The sequence below is a fragment of the Acinonyx jubatus genome, chromosome A2, assembly GCF_027475565.1.
Source record: "Acinonyx jubatus isolate Ajub_Pintada_27869175 chromosome A2, VMU_Ajub_asm_v1.0, whole genome shotgun sequence".
NCBI classification, from domain to species: domain Eukaryota; kingdom Metazoa; phylum Chordata; class Mammalia; order Carnivora; family Felidae; genus Acinonyx; species Acinonyx jubatus.
Genome location: NC_069383.1, coordinates 84,973,852 through 84,991,984, shown reverse-complemented (window position 1 = coordinate 84,991,984; position 18,133 = coordinate 84,973,852). Strand labels below are relative to the sequence as shown.

Below are 18,133 nucleotides of genomic sequence, written 5' to 3'. Positions count from 1 at the left end.
CTGAAACACATATTTCTTCACTGTTCATTCATGTGATAATTATGCTTTGTAGATTTTTTTTTTAAAAGAACTATTAATATTCTGTATCTAATTAATAGATTGAGTGGTCAATTATCTTTGGTGCAACTACTCAGTATTCCTCAAATGGTAAAAATTTAGTGTGTAAACAGACAAAGTCTTCCAATTGCTACAACCATTTCCAGTATAGTCTGTTGGCCTCCTATTGATATTATTGTATTATAACATAGTTTAAAATATCCTATAATAAAATAGACTGAAAATTTATCTTACATTATGAAATAAAAAATAAATAATCTATTTAATTTGCATATACAAAATACTAATTTCCATTTTATTAATGATATTAGCATGGTGGTAAATAGGAACATGCTGTAAAAAATATCTAATCCCAGAAAATGCTAAAAAATTTCATTTCAGTGAGAAATTTTAACTCCTCCCCTAAGACCATCCCTACTAAACAAACTAATGATGTAATAAAATAATGTGGTTGGTGTTTTATTTCTTTGTAATTCCCACGTTCACTCTTTAGTAAAGTTGCTTATGAATAACACAAAGATCTAAAGATAGAAGGAGGTCAAAATAAGGATTATTATAAAGCTATTAAAATCACAGATCTGAAATATATCTATGTCCTCCTTTTCTTTAACTATTCCAATATCAGCTTAACTGTCGAAATGCGTATTTTTAATCAACAGGATCAACGTCAGAAATCTTTTTCAGAAACAAATTTTTATTGTGTTTACTACTCCTCAATTGTATAACGTTTACCTTTCAAGCATTAAAGGACCACCCCTAATGTTGTATCCCAGGATTAGATGATTCAGTCAGTGCTTACCTTGCCAAATGCACCTTGGTTTTTGCAGGTTTCAATTTATTTTCTTTTAACCTTCAAACTTCCAGACTGATCTTTTCTTTTATATATATATATATATATATATATATATATATATATATATATGTGTGTGTGTGTGTGTGTGTGTGTGTGTGTGTGTGTGTATACACATATATATATATAAATGTTTATTTATTTTTGAGAGAGACAGAGACAAAATGTGAGTGGGTTGGGGCAGAGAGAGGGAGGCACAGAATCCAAAGCAGGCTCCAGGCTCTGAGCTGTCAGTACAGAGCCTGATGTGGGGCTCAAACCCATAAACTGTGAGATCATAACCGAAGCCGATGTCAGACGCTCAACCAACTGAGCCACCCAGGTGCCCCCAGACTGATCTTTTTATTGAGTAACTTTCCTATTCCTTTGGTAATTTAAAAAATGTTCCTCCTCTGAACTTTCTCCATTTATATTTAATCTGTCCCAATCAGAATAGCATAAAGTGGTCTCTTTCCATGAGAGCATCTCACAGTTTTGCAGTGAAATGTTTTCTGTCTTATTTTCAATCCTTTCTGGATGATACCAGGATTGATGGATTTTCTCAGCTGCTACAGCTCAAGGTGTGAGCTTGCGCTACAGCGCAAGGTGTGAAAAAGCACAGAACAACTGTTTAAAAAGAGAGGCAAAGTTTTTTTTTTCTTTTCCTTTAAAAAAAAATTCTGGTTCTTTTTATACCAGTTTTAAACCCAGAATACAACTGACTTAGACTCTATGCATACATTTTTTCCTACAATGTAAAATGTGAAGATTTTCACTTGATTGGTTTCTAGTTGACCAATTAATTGGTCTTTACACTGTAGTTAGCCAATCACTGAATAAATGACGGGAGCATTTGTGTCACAGCTTCAGCTAGGTAAATATTATCATCAAATTATTATTATGTCATAGGAGGAAAATACGGGTTAATACAAAATATTTCTCCCAGATGTCAGTTGCTTTAAGATGCTGCCTACAATTAAAAAATATATATATATCTAGATTTAAAGACTGGACTGTGCCAAGACCAAAAGCCTAAATATTTAGCTCTTTAAAAGCTCAGAAAGCTAAATCCATGTAGGTATTTTGTGCATTAGTAGAAAAAAAAATACTAGGTCAGTGAAGAAGAGCAGAATTTGCCACCCCAAAATGCTTCTTTGGCATAAGGATTATGTCAGGCTGATTATTTTTAAGAATAACTGTAGGAAAAGAAAAGTTCTGAAAACCTAATAAAAGTTACCCAGTAAGAGACATTTACTTTTATAAAGGAAATCTCTCTTTGTGTCTCTCTTTCTGTATCAGGAAGAGGAGGACGACAAAATCTCTAGAAACTCTTACCAATGGAAAAGGCAAAGGACTTAAATCTGCATAACAGCCTTACCATGTTCGCTGTGTTTTTCTCGGTGACCTCCCCAAGCCCTTTCCTGGGCTTCCCTCCCCTCACCACTTATTCTTTTGTCTTGGGCCAGAGATGGTGTTTAAGATGGTGGCTTGGGGCATTTTGGGGAGTTAATCAGTCTTCCTGGGTATTTCCCATCTCTACAGGAGATATACATGCTATTAAACTTTGTTGTTTTTCCTATTAATCTATCTTTTATTACAGGATAATCTCAGCCAGGGACCTCGAAGGATAAAGGGAAAATTACATCAGAACTATGGTGTAGATTATGTTAATAAAGCAAATTATAAGAATTGTATGCTAGTGGGATTCTGGAAAACCACATAAAAAAGGTCTTATTATGGAAAGTCATATCCATATACTCAAACCTAATGGTTACAGAAAAGTTCGAGGGGACCAGGAAGACAAAAAATGCTTCCAGCTTTCAGAGAAGACATGGCAGATGGTTAGTGTAACTTACTACAAGTAAAGAGATGTATGGAAACAGAGGATAAATGTTCCATGGCTTGGGCAGCTGCCTCTGGAAAAGGGACAAGAAACAAGTCAGGTCTTTCCTCTCTTTCATGGGAGGTGGGATGTTTCTCCATTTCCTTTTGGCAAGGGAATGAAAGAGGAGGGAAGGGACTCCTATACTGTCTCCTTCCTTCACATATAAGGAGAAACTGGACTGCAGAGTAGGGCAATGAATGAGTCATTACAGACCAGAACCAAGAAAGATGGTGGGATATAAAAGGGTAAAAGCTTAAAAATCTTGGAGATGCAGAAAAATTCCTGAAACGAATGGAAGGAAAGATATATCAACTCTTGCAGGAGGAAGAAGAAACAAAAGTAAGAAAAGGCAAGAAAAACAATCTTTAAAGTACAAAGAAAATGTAAGGCTAGCTGGCTGAAAACTCACTCTCCCACCAAGAAGTTGCTGGCTATATTATGATTTTCACTAATTCCCTAGTGGTCCTGTGTCTCCTACCCCCAACTTGGACCTGCCTAAGACCTAAACTCAATCATCAGGTGCATCCAAAGTTTTAAAGCTTGAATTCTGGAGTCTGGCTTGGGTTTTCATCCAAACTCTGCAACTTTGCTACCTGTGTCATTTTGGATAATTTATTTATCTTTCTCTGCTTGCTTCCTGATCTAAAAAATGGGGTAATTAAAGCCTCTAGCACATAGGCACTGTTATGAGAATTAAAATGAGATAATGTGGTAAGAAGTCTTGGCTGAGTTTCTGGCTTCTAATACATGCTAATAAAAGCCTGCCCATGTTATGTTCTTCGTCATATAGTTTAAGAAAAATTATCCCCCCCATACCTTGAATTCTTAGTGGTAGAGCTATTGGTTTGAAACTCAAGTTGTTAACTTCACTTTTAACTGCTCAGAAGGACACTGCTTTCCTACACCGAAGACCAAAGGAATTTCAGTTGTACCCACCTCTCACCAGTGGATAGCTCTCTCTGCCAGTTTCCTCAAGATTTCCTTTTAGTCATCTCCAGCTGAGCCTATCCTGGTACATTCTGTGCTACTTTTAAAATTCTATAAGCCAAGGAAACAAAACACAAACAAGTGGCTTCACAAGCTGAGAACTGCGAAGCTGAAGTGCCAGGAACCCACACGCCTGCAGGCACTAAAGCTGCGAAACCACCTTGTTCTAAAGTTGTGCCCGAGGTCAGAGAGCCCCAAGAAACATTTCTGCTTCAGCCAGAAAGCATCCAGTGCTCATACATACCCTCAGATACTTAGGTGTGTTTGCTTCAACCAGCAGATTGAAAATCCAGAGCTCAGAAAACAAATAGCTCCTTGCTAAACGCAAAACGAATTCCTTTTGGAAAGGGGACTTTCTCCTGCATCTCTTTGCTGTGAAGATAGAGTTTACTTTTCTCTTGTCTAAAACTCCATCCGAGTTTGGTAAGTCCTATGGACAGATGTCAATATACTTTCCTTAGGAGTTTTGCACATTCTCAAAGCAGAGGACCAGGTGACATGGGAAGGAGAGGAATGCCAATTTGAACAAATCGTTCAAATGAAACAGGTCCCCTGAGACTTTTTCTTTTTTTCAGGGAAAGATCCCTGACGTATATAAAGCTCATCAGTCTTTTTAATTCAAGAGGTTTCCTATTTTTAAAAAAGTATACAGGTAAAGGAGCTGGACCAGAATCATGTTTATGTTAATACAAAGGGTCAGACTGGTCAAGGGGCTGCATTTGCCTATTAAGCCCACTCAGGGTTAGAGAAGAAGACCCTGCTTTAGAAACAAGTCCCTTCTGTAGGTTTCTGCCAGTGAAACAATAGTAACCAAATTAAACAATTCTTGAGAAAGCCAAGAGCAATGAAGTGAAAACCAATGAGGTGAAAGCCACTTGGATCGCTCCTGGATGAGGCTGCCAAATCAGTCACAGAGAACCTGAAGAGAGGAAATTTTAATGAGGAAAAAGTCCTTGCAACAGACCTTGGTCTTCAACTCTCTGTTCCACCTGGGATCATCAGCAGGCAAGTAGGTCGAGAGATTTACAAAATTTGAAGAGTTTGAGACTCCCTACACGGGAACTCAATCCAAGCTTTCATGAATATGGTCAAACAAACAAAACCTTCAGAACAAACAAACAACAACAACACAAACCAAAAAAGTTTTCTACTTATCCCCTTTTCAGTGTTTTCATCATTGGCTTTCACTATTTGATTTTTCAGTTGAACCCATCTGGCAGCACAGGTTGCTCTGTACATCCTATTTCTCTGCTAACAGACCCTGTCTACATGCAACGCTGCTGTTGAAGCTGACCATGTTCCCCTGACACTGCACCTCACAACTCCCAGCCGCATCCCAGAGCTGGCCAATCCTCAAAGGACACCCAGATGCCATTCAATTTTCAAATACAAATATTTGAGACATGCATGGGATCTACACATTTCAACTGGTTCATACCAGGGGGATGGAAATGGCTGTCAGTAACCTGTTATTATATTGGTGTGCCACAGGCATACAAAGATCCCAGCAGCTCTTGCCAGGGCTGATACCAGCAGAATCAGAGTGAAACAACAGGATTACACAAGAAAGGTGTTTGGGCAAGAGCTTGGAGAACACAAATTTCCTATAATACTTAAAAACAATGTAACTTGATGCAAATGGTGCCAAGAGTGTTACCGCTCTGTGCCAGTGAGAACAGTCAGATGCTCATGGTATGTGGGGCAACCCACGAAGTATCATGGTTGCCTTTCAGCAGCTTAGTTGTCGGTTTCTACAATGCCTCCATCAGAGGAGAGGCAGATTTCAGATGATCAGGGGCTCCTTTGAATATACAACACACTCCTTTCAAAATGTAAAGTCACGCTCTTTCTATTTTTTACAAATTGACCTATAAAAGCGTTCTGGAATTCGGGGAAGAAATCATGCAAAAGGAGCTGATATTTTCTACAGTTTCTTTTCCCAGGGCATAACAGACTCTAAACAGAAAGCAACGGTACAAAGGAGGGCAAAGGCTGTTTACCTGAAAAGACACAGCTTGAAAATGAAGTTTGGCTTCCACTCACACACAGGAAATGTGCCCTGATATTTCATTCACCTTTTCACCCAGCCTCCGCACGCATGTCTTGACAGCAGATGGCAGTAATGGGTATATGATGTGACAATATCAGCACAAGGCAGCAATACTGGAGAAATGCATCGGCATAAATTCTATTACAAGTGGTTATTACAGCACTAATACTACATTTTAAGGAGATAATGGTGTGGCTTGCCCACTGCGTGTTCTCTTAGCATTTGTTTTACGTTCCCAAGTGACCTGTCATGGCCCACAACATTTACTATGGCATTAAAAAAAGAGCAGTTGTGAATGTTTGTAATTTGATAATGGGTAGAAAAAAGTCTGCAAACACAAGTTTTCGAGATGGTAATTCCAACTTTCACCATCACTGGCCTCATGAAAATTCCACCTTATGAAAATTCTTCTTCATAATTCATGAAAAGTTTCAGAACAGCAAATGAAGTAATAAAATGTCAAAAATGATCCAGGAGCAACATCAAAAACTGACAGTTTTGTTATTGGCTGCTATTTATGTCACTTACAATGGCACTTTGTTTCCTTGATTCTTGGTGGCACTAGACATATGATACTATAAGACACAAGGTAATTGGTGAGAATAAAGCAAACAGATAACTAAATGACATTTTTTGAGATTCTCTGACATATATGTTATATTTCTCTTTATTCTGATAGACTCTGATGGGGATCCTTTTCTAAAAGCATAAACTCATTATTAAAAAGTTAGTTAATGGGGCACCTGGGTGGTTCAGTCAGTTGAGCATCCAATTCTTGATTTTGGCTCAGGTCATGATCTCACAGTTCATGAGATTGAGCCCAGCATCAGGCTCTGTGCTGACAGCGTGGAGCCTGCTTGGGATTCTTTTTCTCTTCCTCTCTCTGCCCTGCCCCCATCCCCTCTCTAAAAATAAATAAATAAACTTTAAAAAAATAAATGAAAAGTGGATTCATGTTATATGTAAAAAGAAGCTTGTTCTTCTCATACCTTTACCAAATTCCTCTTTGTTCTGATATGACTGCACAGGGGTCTTTTTCTAAAAGAATAAACTAGTCGCACACACAAATAATTTAGGAATATGATTTTTTTTGTTTTAGAATTTATAATACAAATTATTTTTTTTAAGTGACTGGTTTACTCTTAACATGCTCTACATCGTATCCCAAGTCAGCCAATAAAGGTTTAAGATATAAACCTACAATGAGTTTCCTGGTTAAGTACTAATGCCTGCCAGAACATTATCACTAAGTAACCTCACCATAATATGGACAGAGACTAGCTCTGACATCCAGCCTTTGTATGCTGCATTCTCTTTGTGAGTATGCTATTCCATGGAGGAGATGCTAGAATTGGGGCCAAAGTCATGAAAACTCCGCTGCTGTCCTCTCTGTGATTTTGTACTACCTCCAAACCTGGGTTTGGTCTTTAATTTCTCTTCAAGAAACCAGAGCCAAGGAGCAGCTGGTACTGTTTACTCACTTGCTGTACCTGTAGTTCTGCTTTGCAAGGCATAGAAATAGATTTTCTCCATGAAACATGAATTTCTAGAGCTGGAGTTTGCCCCGTCAGTCACGGGTCCACAATACATCAAAAGCAGGAAATGGGAAAATGGCAACATTAGTGGACTGTTTAGGCTCTTCTCCTTTGTTTGCCTTTAAATTGGTCTCCTGTTCATGACTCAGTGAGGAAAACATCTTCCTTTGAAGACGAATTAACTGAAAAGTCCATTGAGGGATTTCAGATTTATAACATAACCACCTTGAACCCTCTGCTCTTGGTGAACCTAAAGAATACCCACAGGCAGACACTGCACATTCCTGGTTCCTCAATTTACGTCAAAATGGTTTCCCGAGCCTGCCATTCCTAACTCCTACATGCAACTGGAAGCAGTTTGACCATTAGCACGGAGTTAAAAAAAACAATGTTCTTGAATTTTTCATTCCTTGGGTGGGCCCTGATAATTTTAGGAGCTAAAGCTTGAATGTTGCCTAAGTCAGTCATTGTTCAAGAATCCCTTATTGAGCAGAGTCCTCAACAGTAAAGACTGTAGATACAGGAACTCTCCCTGCCGTCAAGAAGCTTAGAGTTCAGCTAGAAAGATAAAGTCAGTGCACAAGTACTTAAAGTGGAGTGCCTAATTGTGTAACAATAATTTTATGTGAAGCTCTCCACAGACCTTCTTAAGGTTTCCTCTTGCTGGTTTGACATTACTATTCAACAATGTAATAAACTCCAGAGCTGCCCTACCCAGTAATGGGAGCCCAGCCACCAGTCACATGTAGCTATTGACCACTTGATGTGTGGCTAGTGCCACAAGCTAGAAAGATGATATTTTGGATATGTTAAGTTAAATAAATATTATTACTAAATTAATTTAACCTGTTGATCTTTACCTTTTTTTATCAAAATATTTAGAGTTCCATGTATTGCTCCCATTATTTTCCTATCCGATAGCGCTGTCCTGCTGTTTGACTCCCTGTATGCATATCCAGATAAAATTAAGACATATATAATTTCTTTCTTGTTCCTTCTATCATTCATTCATTCATTCATTCATGGTAGGTGCTTTATTTCCTCCATTTTACAGATGAGGAAACTGAAGCAGGTAGAAAGGTATGAGGTGTGGTATAGGATTTGAACTCAGGCACTCTGACTCACCTAGCATGTTCTACTCTAGTAATCCAGATGAGAAACCATGAGGGCCAGAACCAAATGAGGGGTGATGGGTTGGAAAAGAAAAGATGAACTAAAGTGATATCCTCAAGGCCATATGAACACAGCACAGTGACCAGTTTGTTGTATGGCATAAGGGAAATAGAGATAGAGCTGACTCCCAGATTCCTGGCTAAGAAGACAGTGCCACCAAACAAAATAAGAGACATGTAGAGAAGTATATATAAGTGAGATGATGAATTCAGTCAAATTGAAGCACCCGTGAGAAATCCAAGTGGAAATGTCTAATAGGCAGCTGTGCATATAGATGTGGGCCTCAAAGGAGATATTTAGGTTGGATATATTAATTCGTTTTCGTTTGTCTCCCCCTCAACTTCTCCCCATTACCCTCCAATAGCCTTTGCCTTTTGAATTACAAGGGAGCTTCATGGTTGAATGAAATATGATTCCTGACTTAAACATTCAAACTTCTGCACAATGGGACTCCAAGCTCTCTACTAAGCTCTCTCCTCTGTGTAACACACACTTTGCCCCAGACAAACCGGATTACATATGTAACCTTGACATTAGTTGTGCTCTCTACACACTTGAAGATAGTGGTTTAAAGGATCTGAGCTACCAATGACACCAAATGCTGGATCTAATGCTTTCTCTAAGATTTATAGGAATTTGTGGGGTAGTGGGAATAAAGAAGAAAATTCCACTATCAGAATCAGTTCAATTATTAAAAACTTTCAATTGCCATAGACAAAGACAGTTCTTCCAGCCATTAACAGATGGTAATAGCAATTGTTCATGTGGGATCACTTTGGATTTATGCACAATTAGAGTTTTTTGTGACCCGAGTGTTTTGTAACCAGAGGAGAGTCTGTGATGAGTTTATAGCTCTACTCACCTTCCTGCCACTGTGGTCTCTCTTTTATATTAACCAGTCATGGAAGTCAGCCCTCTTCCTTAGTTTCAAGGGGAAAAACCCCACAAAAACCCAAAACCAAAACCAAAACCCAATAGCAAAGTAAAACCAGACTAAATAAAAAAATATCACAAACACCTAAACCCCACCCACATAAAACATTTGTTGGAAGAAATGAAATACAGAAGTCTGAAGAGATGAGAGGAATTACAGCAGAAGAATGAAATAATTAACAATGCATGTTAGATACTCTGGTTGCAGAAATTCCCTCCATTTTAGCTTTAGTCTCCTTTTCCAACCTTGCCCTTTCTCTTCTCTTCCCTCATCCTCTCAGCAGCAAACCTCTGACCTCTCATTTCTTAAGCAAATCTCTCCAGCCTCTACCCCACTGAAGTTTTAGGGCCCCCTCCTACATACCTCTGCTCATCAAGATCCTCAGCTTGGGGTGCCTGGGTAGCTCAGCTGGTTAAGCATCTGACTCTTGGTTTCAGTTAAGGTCATGACTCATGGTTCATGAGTTCTAGCCCCATGTTGGGCTCTTCACTGTCAGCATGGAGGCTGCTTGGAATTCTGTGTCTCCCTCTCTCTCTACCCCTCCCCTCTCTGGCTTGGGCTCTCTCTTCCTCTCTCAAAATAAATAAATAAGCTAAAAAAAAAAAGATGCTCTGCTAAAGGAAAGGGATCCTCCTGCCCTGGAAGGCAGATGTGCCCATGATCCTTGGTTACACAAATTCTTCTTCCCAAGTCTTTGCTTCTCCTCTGGTTCCTGTTAAACTCCTAATCAATTCAAGGCCCAATTCAGTTCACAGAAGCAGGACTCCTGCTCCCCTTCCCTATCCAAACACCTTCTCTCCACCACCCCCAGCTCTCACACTGCTACAGGAACCTTCATTCCTCTAGGTGGAGAGTTTCCAGCACTAACTTCATATACTCCCTATTTGACTGCATTTCATTTGAGGATGGGTTCTATCTATGTGGCTCACACCAATCATCTTCTTGGTACAAACTGGTTAAACTGACCTCCAAATCAGTACACACAGAAATGATTAATAAAAAAACCTGATATATTCTTCTCTTATTTCATTTTGGGTAAACCTACAAGGTAATCCTTAGAATGACCTTGTTTGGAAATGAAAACGGTGAATCAATAATTCTCCTGTAATCATATATTTGAAATCTCATCTACACCCTGTTATGCCTGGTAAGTGGATTTCAGATTTGCATGGGAAACATATTGTGCTTTGCCGTTGCCTTTACCCAGTGGATTTGCTAATAATTTAGGAAGTTTAGCAAATATGATGCAGTGTAACTTGTAATATTTATTTGCTCTCTCAGCTGTGATTTTAATCCCCAAAATAACAAGCTCAGACAACAAATTATTGATATGCTTTGTGCTGTTTATCAATATTTAGTTAGATTTATTTTGGAAAAAAAATCCAGAGGGGGGATGTTTAACATAATTGGGCATTAAACTGTTTGATTTGGTACTCACTGTTTTTGAACATACATAATAAACACACGGAAGTTATTGATGCAAACCTGTTTGTTCCTGTCTACAATAGGAGATTAGAAAGGGTAGGTTTTTTTTTTTCATTCAGGAAAAAGTAAGTTAGTTGAGATACAATTTGTTTTGCTTCTTTTATTTGAAAGCACATTTTAAACGAGCCAAATGGATTTCATATGGTCTGTCACTTGACTTGACATTTAAGGACAATACATGGTTTGCATCCTATTTTCAGTTACTATAGAGTGGGTGTATGACCCTGCATCTCCCTTCTTCATGACAAATTCTCACTTTATGCAACTTTAGGAAACTACTAAGCAGGGCTATGTTAACGAAAATAGATTAGTCACTTGAGCTCTGTAAAATGTGTTTGGGAAGAACATTTTTGAGAACATTTCCAAAATCCTTGTGGGCTTATTATGACAGATGAATAAAGATAAGAAGGCAGTGATAAGATTTACATTTGACAATAACAGGTGGGGGTAGTACTGGAGGAGCGGGGCTCTGTCTTGGGCTTGCAACAGCAGTAATCAGTATCTGAAGTTCAAGATCCTGCTTCCAGGTTGGCACACCTGGTTTTTCTTCTTGCCTATAAGCATCACAAGAGCACAGTCCAATTTTTTTTTGTTTCACTCTTATATTCCTAGTCTCTAGAACAGTGCTGTAGTATAATAAGCCCACCATATGTATTTTCTGAGTGAATGAAATCTAGTGGACTCATTCCTCCATTATTCTTTGATTATTCTTCTATTATAACTAATCCTGTATTATTAAAGCCATGTCACTAATTTTCCTCTTTTCTAGATACAAATCACCTGAATCTTCTACTCTTTATTCATCTGTCATAATAACCACACTGGGATTTCTAAAACATCCAATAATTTCTATCTATGTTTTTAACTAATCTGCATACTAGGACTATGCTTTCAAAAAAAAATTGAGTGAATTTGAACCAGCTTTGGAGTAGAGACATCAAGGATGTCTCAAAGTTAGTGCCCTGCCCTTCAGTTTGACCAAACAGAGAATGTGACACGCTGTTCTTCTCATCCTTTCCTTAGGAGGTGCACATAGATGCACATAGAAGGGCTAGTGATGGGAAGAGAAGATTCTTCAGGGGAGATCTGCTTTTTATTTTGAAATAAAATTGGATACTATTGGAGATAGCACTGAATGGAGACGCTATTTACTTGAGCTATACTTTGAATGCAGCCTCTTGAATGTTTTTGACTAAGGACATTTAGGTGGGATTAAAAACTGCAGCTCACCTACTATTCTAGCTCCTGTCTTCCCAGGGAACTTCAAATTATACCTTTCTGTTCCAGTGCTGAGCTGCAGTCAGAACACTGAATGAAAATCATTGGCAAATGGGTGCAAATGTTAGTTTAGGAACTACGTAATCATTAATAACACATTTAGTTAGCTCTCCATATGGAGCCTTAAATCATAAGTGAAAACTAAAGAAACAAAGACTTTCAATTCTGGATCCCTTCTTAGTCTATCAGTAGGATCCTCACATTCACCAATGGGCCTGAGGCCACATGTTAAGAATCCCTTCTCTAGAGGGGGAAGAAATCCAAACTCATACCCAACAGTCTTTTCCTGTTGCTATGGCTGGACAGAAAGAGGAAGTAACACTTGTTATGTAATTATATTTCTCATTAAGGATAAATGTTTCATTGGCCTAAAGATTTAGATTCATAAGATGAACTTATCAGCATTATTGTATTGGGGACTAGTGACGCCCCAAACAAAACCTGGTTAAATAAGGAATTAAAAATTGTTCTGTTAATATTCCTTATGCAATTTACTTGATATGTAGCGTCTATCTCTTAAGATTTTAACTTCAGTCTTTCTACTATTCTATTTTTCTGGCTCTTCCTCAATTTACATACACACATATCTTACTGTGTATATGTATGTATAGTATATCATATATAGTATTATGCGTGTATATATATACTTTACAAAATTATTAGTGACCACGGTCATTCTCTCCTTCATCTTCCCTTCTGCTCTCATTGTCATCCTGGCTGCACATTTTTCCCGATCCAGCCTGGCTGTCAGAGCCCATCATGTAAACTTCTCTTTCATAAATCTGCTTTTACTCCATGGTCATTCTATCCCACTCAGGTGGCAGAATTCACAACCATGGATCAATCTAAATGTTTAATCTTTAGATCTACCCCTGGTGACCCATCCTTAACACTGGTGAAAAATCACAGTTGCACAGACTAAGACCACTATATGTTTGTGGTATCGAACATCAACTTGGTTCTTAAAACTGCCCTGAAAACTCTATGTTGGGTTGGGATTCCTTGAAGCAATTCCCATGACAGGAATTCTTGCCCAGGATTTGTTGAGACAGTGCTCTCAGGAAAATGGGAGTGAGAAAAGCAGGATAGGGCAGAAGGGGAAACAAAAAGCTATACAACGCTGTCATTGTAAGTGGAAGGTCTGGGGCAGGCTTTTTGAACTCCCAGGCTAGTCAATCATAGATGTGGGCTGCTGCCTCCCACCCAGGAGTGAGGGTGAGGCTAGGGGAGTAAAGGCTTAATCTCCTAGGTGAAGCCATTTTCAGCCTCCAGAAGGGAAGGGCTGAAGCCATGAGCAGCACCAGCACAGAATGGTTCTGGGCAAGTGCTACATCTTTACAGTTTCTTTAGTAAGCTTTCCCGATTATTCTTCATACAAGTACTCTAAACCTCTTTTTTTCCTCCCACCTCTGGCCCCATCATTTCCCTCATCACTCTCAGCCCAGAAACATACCTCTGTTTCCCCAGAAAATATAGAAGCCCAGTTTGGAGTCTTACAGTGGCTTCCCACTGCTCTTAGGAAAATGTCTAAATTCCCTTAATGTGATTTCAAGCCCAGGCTGACCTGACCTTTGGTTACGTTAGTAGCTTCTACCTTACTCAAATCCTTCACTGCGTTAGCCATAAAAAACCTCTTAAGTGCTTTGAAAGCACACATCAGACCACGTGCCCTCCTCTACTCAGAATTTTTATTTGATTTCAAAATGTTCAAATTATCAAGAATTATGTTTACATACTGTTTTTTCACCATAATTCACACAAAGGTGACATTTATTGGTGATGATAACCATGTCAGATTTTTAAAGAAGGGACCCATGTGCTACATACCTGCTTGCTAGAGAATGTCTATTGGTTGGCTTAAATTTTCCATACATACTTATAAAATACCTTGAGCTGACTGTGAAATTCTTGGCTCAAACGTTCTTTACCTCAGAATTTAGTAGACATTATCTAACTTCTGATATTGAGCATTGCTACCAAAAAGTATAAGGCTCACTTGCATTTATTCCTTACACATAAAATGCTTTTTAAAAAAAGCCTTAGATGTATACATGATTGTATATTTTTGAAAATTATAGTAACTTATCAGGATTCACTTTGATGTTGATTATTTTACATCAGCTTTTCTGACAATCCCATATTTTCCGAGACCCAGATCCATTTATAAACTCACACTTGATAATTTCAGGAGAGTTTCCTACTATTTTATTTATTAATACATTTTGTTCTTTAGAAACATCAATTATGCATATGTGAGGTTTACCTTTTCTCTCTCATATATATCATTTTCTGTATACTCTTTTAAAATATTTCTTTAAGGTATTTCTTTCTTCATGCCTATCTTCTCTGTTTCTTGATTTTTAAAAATCATGTTTATGCTCTTTTTGTTGCTTTTAATGTAACTTTTATATACTTAATACTTTTTTTCTTGTCTCTTTCTTTCTCAACCCCTGCCAGTTTCTATTTCATGTTTTTTGGTCTTCGTCTTTTAATTTTTCTTTGAACTCTAATATGTATTTTTATTTTGTAAAATTTTAATGTTTATTTATTTCTGAGAGAGAGAGAAAGAGAGAGAGAGAGGGAGTGGGGGAGGGACAGAGAGAGAGGGAGATACAGAATCTGAAGCAGGCTCCAGGCTCTGAGCTATCAGCACAGAGCCCAATGTGGGGCTTAGCTCACTAACCATGAGATCATGACCTGAGCTGAAGTTGGACCCTCAACTGACTGAGCCACCCAGGCTCCCCTCTAATATGTATTTAAAAAAATTTTTTTTTAAGAATCATGTTTTCAGGGTGCCTGGGTAGCTCTGTCGGTTAAGTATTGGACTCTTGATTTCGGCTCAGGTCATGACCTCATGGTTCATGAGGTGGAGCCCCATGTGGGGCTCTGCACTGTCAGTGCTTGGGATTCTCTCTCTCCCTCTCTCTCTGCCCTTCCCCTGCTCACGTGCCCTCTCTCTTAAAATAAGTAAACATTTTTTAAAAAGTCATGTTTTTGTCCCAACAGAAAGCAGTTTAGAGTGCAAATAAGCTATATACACTCTTAAAGGCAAGTATGTGAAACAGAGCCAAGCAAAGATAAGCACAAAAACGGAAGATGCATTTAAACCCAAATATGCCAGCTATCACATGTAATAAATACAGAATAAAGGTTTCAGTTAGTAGTCAGGTTTTTTTGTTTTTTGTTTTCGTTTTGTGTGTGTGTGTGTGTTTTGAAAGGTAGACTGTCACGTGCAGCACCTCATTTGGATGTGTCTAAAGTGCTGTAGGCTTGACCACCCTACGTTCTCCTACAAATAGACCTTGAGACCTTGCATGGAGGTTCTAGTAGGCGAGAACAGCTACTTGTATACCCTTGAAAAAGAATGGCCCTTCCTCTGTTAGGGAAGGTCGTCCTCTCTGACCAAGCATGTAGCAGCAGGAAGGACGTACATGGAGGGGTGAGGGAGGAAGGAGACACCCGCCAAGCCAGCCACATCACTTGAATCAACCTTGGTGATCAGTGGGGTGACAGATGTCATAGCCAGATCACCCTCACATCCAGTTGTCAGTAATTTTGGGTGGGTTGAAAAATATCCCATAACATTCAGTTTACGAGTCATGCTTCTAAGATATGATGTTACACAAATAGATGAAGTAAAATTTGGAAAATATATACCTTATTATCATGAAATGAAAGCACACAAAAATGTGTGTTTGTATCTGAAAAGAGATATAAGGGCAAGAACATCAGCTGCAAGATATACTTTAAAATTTGTGTGCAGTTCCTCACTTCAGTTCAAACTACATACAACAACAATTTTACAATAGGAATAAAGAGTTAAATCTAAAAATAAAAAAAATGTTTTTCTAAATTTTCAAAACTAAAAAGATTCTATAGGTTTGGCTTCTTTCAGATGATGATACTGTTCTCCTTTGTATATATTTATTTATGGTGATTTTTAATGGGCTTTGAGGGAGGACGGTGAAGTAAAAATATTTTTACTCAGGCACACTTAAGCAGACGCTCTCGACACTGAATTCTTAAAATGTTTAAAATTTTCTATGAGAGAATTGACTAATTTCAACTGGGATAAATATGATGTGGGACTCTCAAAAAAATCAACAGATCCTGATCCTGGATGAACATATAAAATTGAGGAATCTGAATGGAACAGAGGAGTGTAGCTGACTTAAGGGATTCAGTGGTTCTTCAAGAAAAGGAACGAGACCTAATACCAGGAAATTACTGATGCAAATAGCTAGGACTTACCTCAAAGCAAAATAGATACATCATCAGCTCCGTCTTTTTGTTGTCTTCCTGAAGTACCAATGAAACAATGCTTCCAGATTTTGTTACCAATTAAGACCTATGCCAGATGGGTCCTGCAGCACAGCTCTGATGCTCAGAGTGGGCAAGCAGAGAAGCAGCACTCTTTATGAAATGCCACTTTAGCAAGGCTCATTATATACTCACACATGAACTAGAAATACTAAGTTTTTAGTTTTCCCAGAGTTCACACTTGAAATAGGGCTGCAGCACTTTCGTCTTATTTTAGGTGTCCCAATTATGCTCATAAGCATGAAACAACCGGGCTGTGACTATATACTCATCAGCAGAAGAGTTACAAAACCCATCTAGATTGTGACTTTTGTACCTAATTTCAGGTCAAACCAATCAACTGTGGCCCTTTTACAGAAAGCACACTTGGCAGTCTCTCAGAAGACTCAGTCATTTTGATTATCCTATGTGGATGACAGTTGATCAGTTACAACAAATTTGTCATCCAAATGATTCTGGAAAGATTGTGGCACTCCCCATAGAGACATTGTCTATATGTTCAAATAGAGGACAATATTTGGTGTTAATAACACTGATACATGTTAGCTGAAAGAATGCAGCAAGGGCACCTGATTTACCAATAGGCATCTGGAAAATAAGCTAATCTGAGCAAGAATGTACCAAGTCTAAACTTAATTTACCATTCTAAACTCCATGGCTAACACTCCCATCATGCAGACCCACATTCAAATAGATCTTGACATAGTCTGATGTAGCTTTCAAAAACAAGGTGACATTTCAAAAACCCTGTTCTAGCATAAACCCTGGTGCTCAAAACAAGACTGTTATGTTAGCCCCATGCTTCATATTTCAAACAGTAACTTAAATATGTGTGCATGTGTGTGTATATATTTTTGTATGTGTTTATATGTGCATAGTAAGATACACACAGATACCCATACTCACGTCTGCTAGCAAATTGCTGATGATATACAATGCTAAGATTAAACACGCGAGAAGTTAGGACAAGATAACTAAAGATGAGCCTTATCAAAGAGTCAGTGATTGAATAAAATAACACACAATTTCTTGGGGCGCCTGGGTGGCGCAGTCGGTTAAGCGTCCGACTTCGGCCAGGTCACGATCTCGCGGTCCGTGAGTTCGAGCCCCGCGTCAGGCTCTGGGCTGATGGCTCAGAGCCTGGACCCTGTTTCCGATTCTGTATCTCCCTCTCTCTCTGCCCCTCCCCCGCTCATGCTCCGTCTCTCTCTGTCCCAAAAATAAATAAAAAACGTTGAAAAAAAATTAAAAAAAAAATAACACACAATTTCTTGTAGAAGAAAATCTTTTACCATGCCATTTAACAGTGTGAGTGGCTCAGTAGGTAAATATACAAGTGACCCTTGAACAGCACGGGTTTGAACTTCATGGGTCCACTTACACGTGGATTTTTTTTGATAAATACAGGACAATACTGTAAATGTATTTTCTCTTCTTTATGATTTTTTTCATAACATATTCTTTTCTTTAGCTTACTTTCTTGTAAGAATACAGTATATAATAATATAACATACAAAATATATGTTAATCGACTGTTGATTTATTGAGGCTGGTCACAGTGTGCCATTAGCAGTTAAGTTTTGGGGAGTTAAAAGTTGTA

The 18,133-nt window shown here is 38.4% G+C and overlaps 1 protein-coding gene and 1 pseudogene across 14 annotated transcripts in view; both read right to left on the bottom strand.

Annotated features, from left to right (window-relative positions):
- LOC106972711 (protein Wnt-2b-B-like) overlaps positions 1-12,971 on the bottom strand; it is a 50,416-nt pseudogene extending 37,445 nt beyond the window's left edge.
- Positions 1-18,133, bottom strand: part of MAGI2 (membrane associated guanylate kinase, WW and PDZ domain containing 2) — a 1,320,050-nt gene that overhangs the window by 391,659 nt on the left and 910,258 nt on the right. The gene's annotated exons all lie outside the window — the stretch shown is intronic.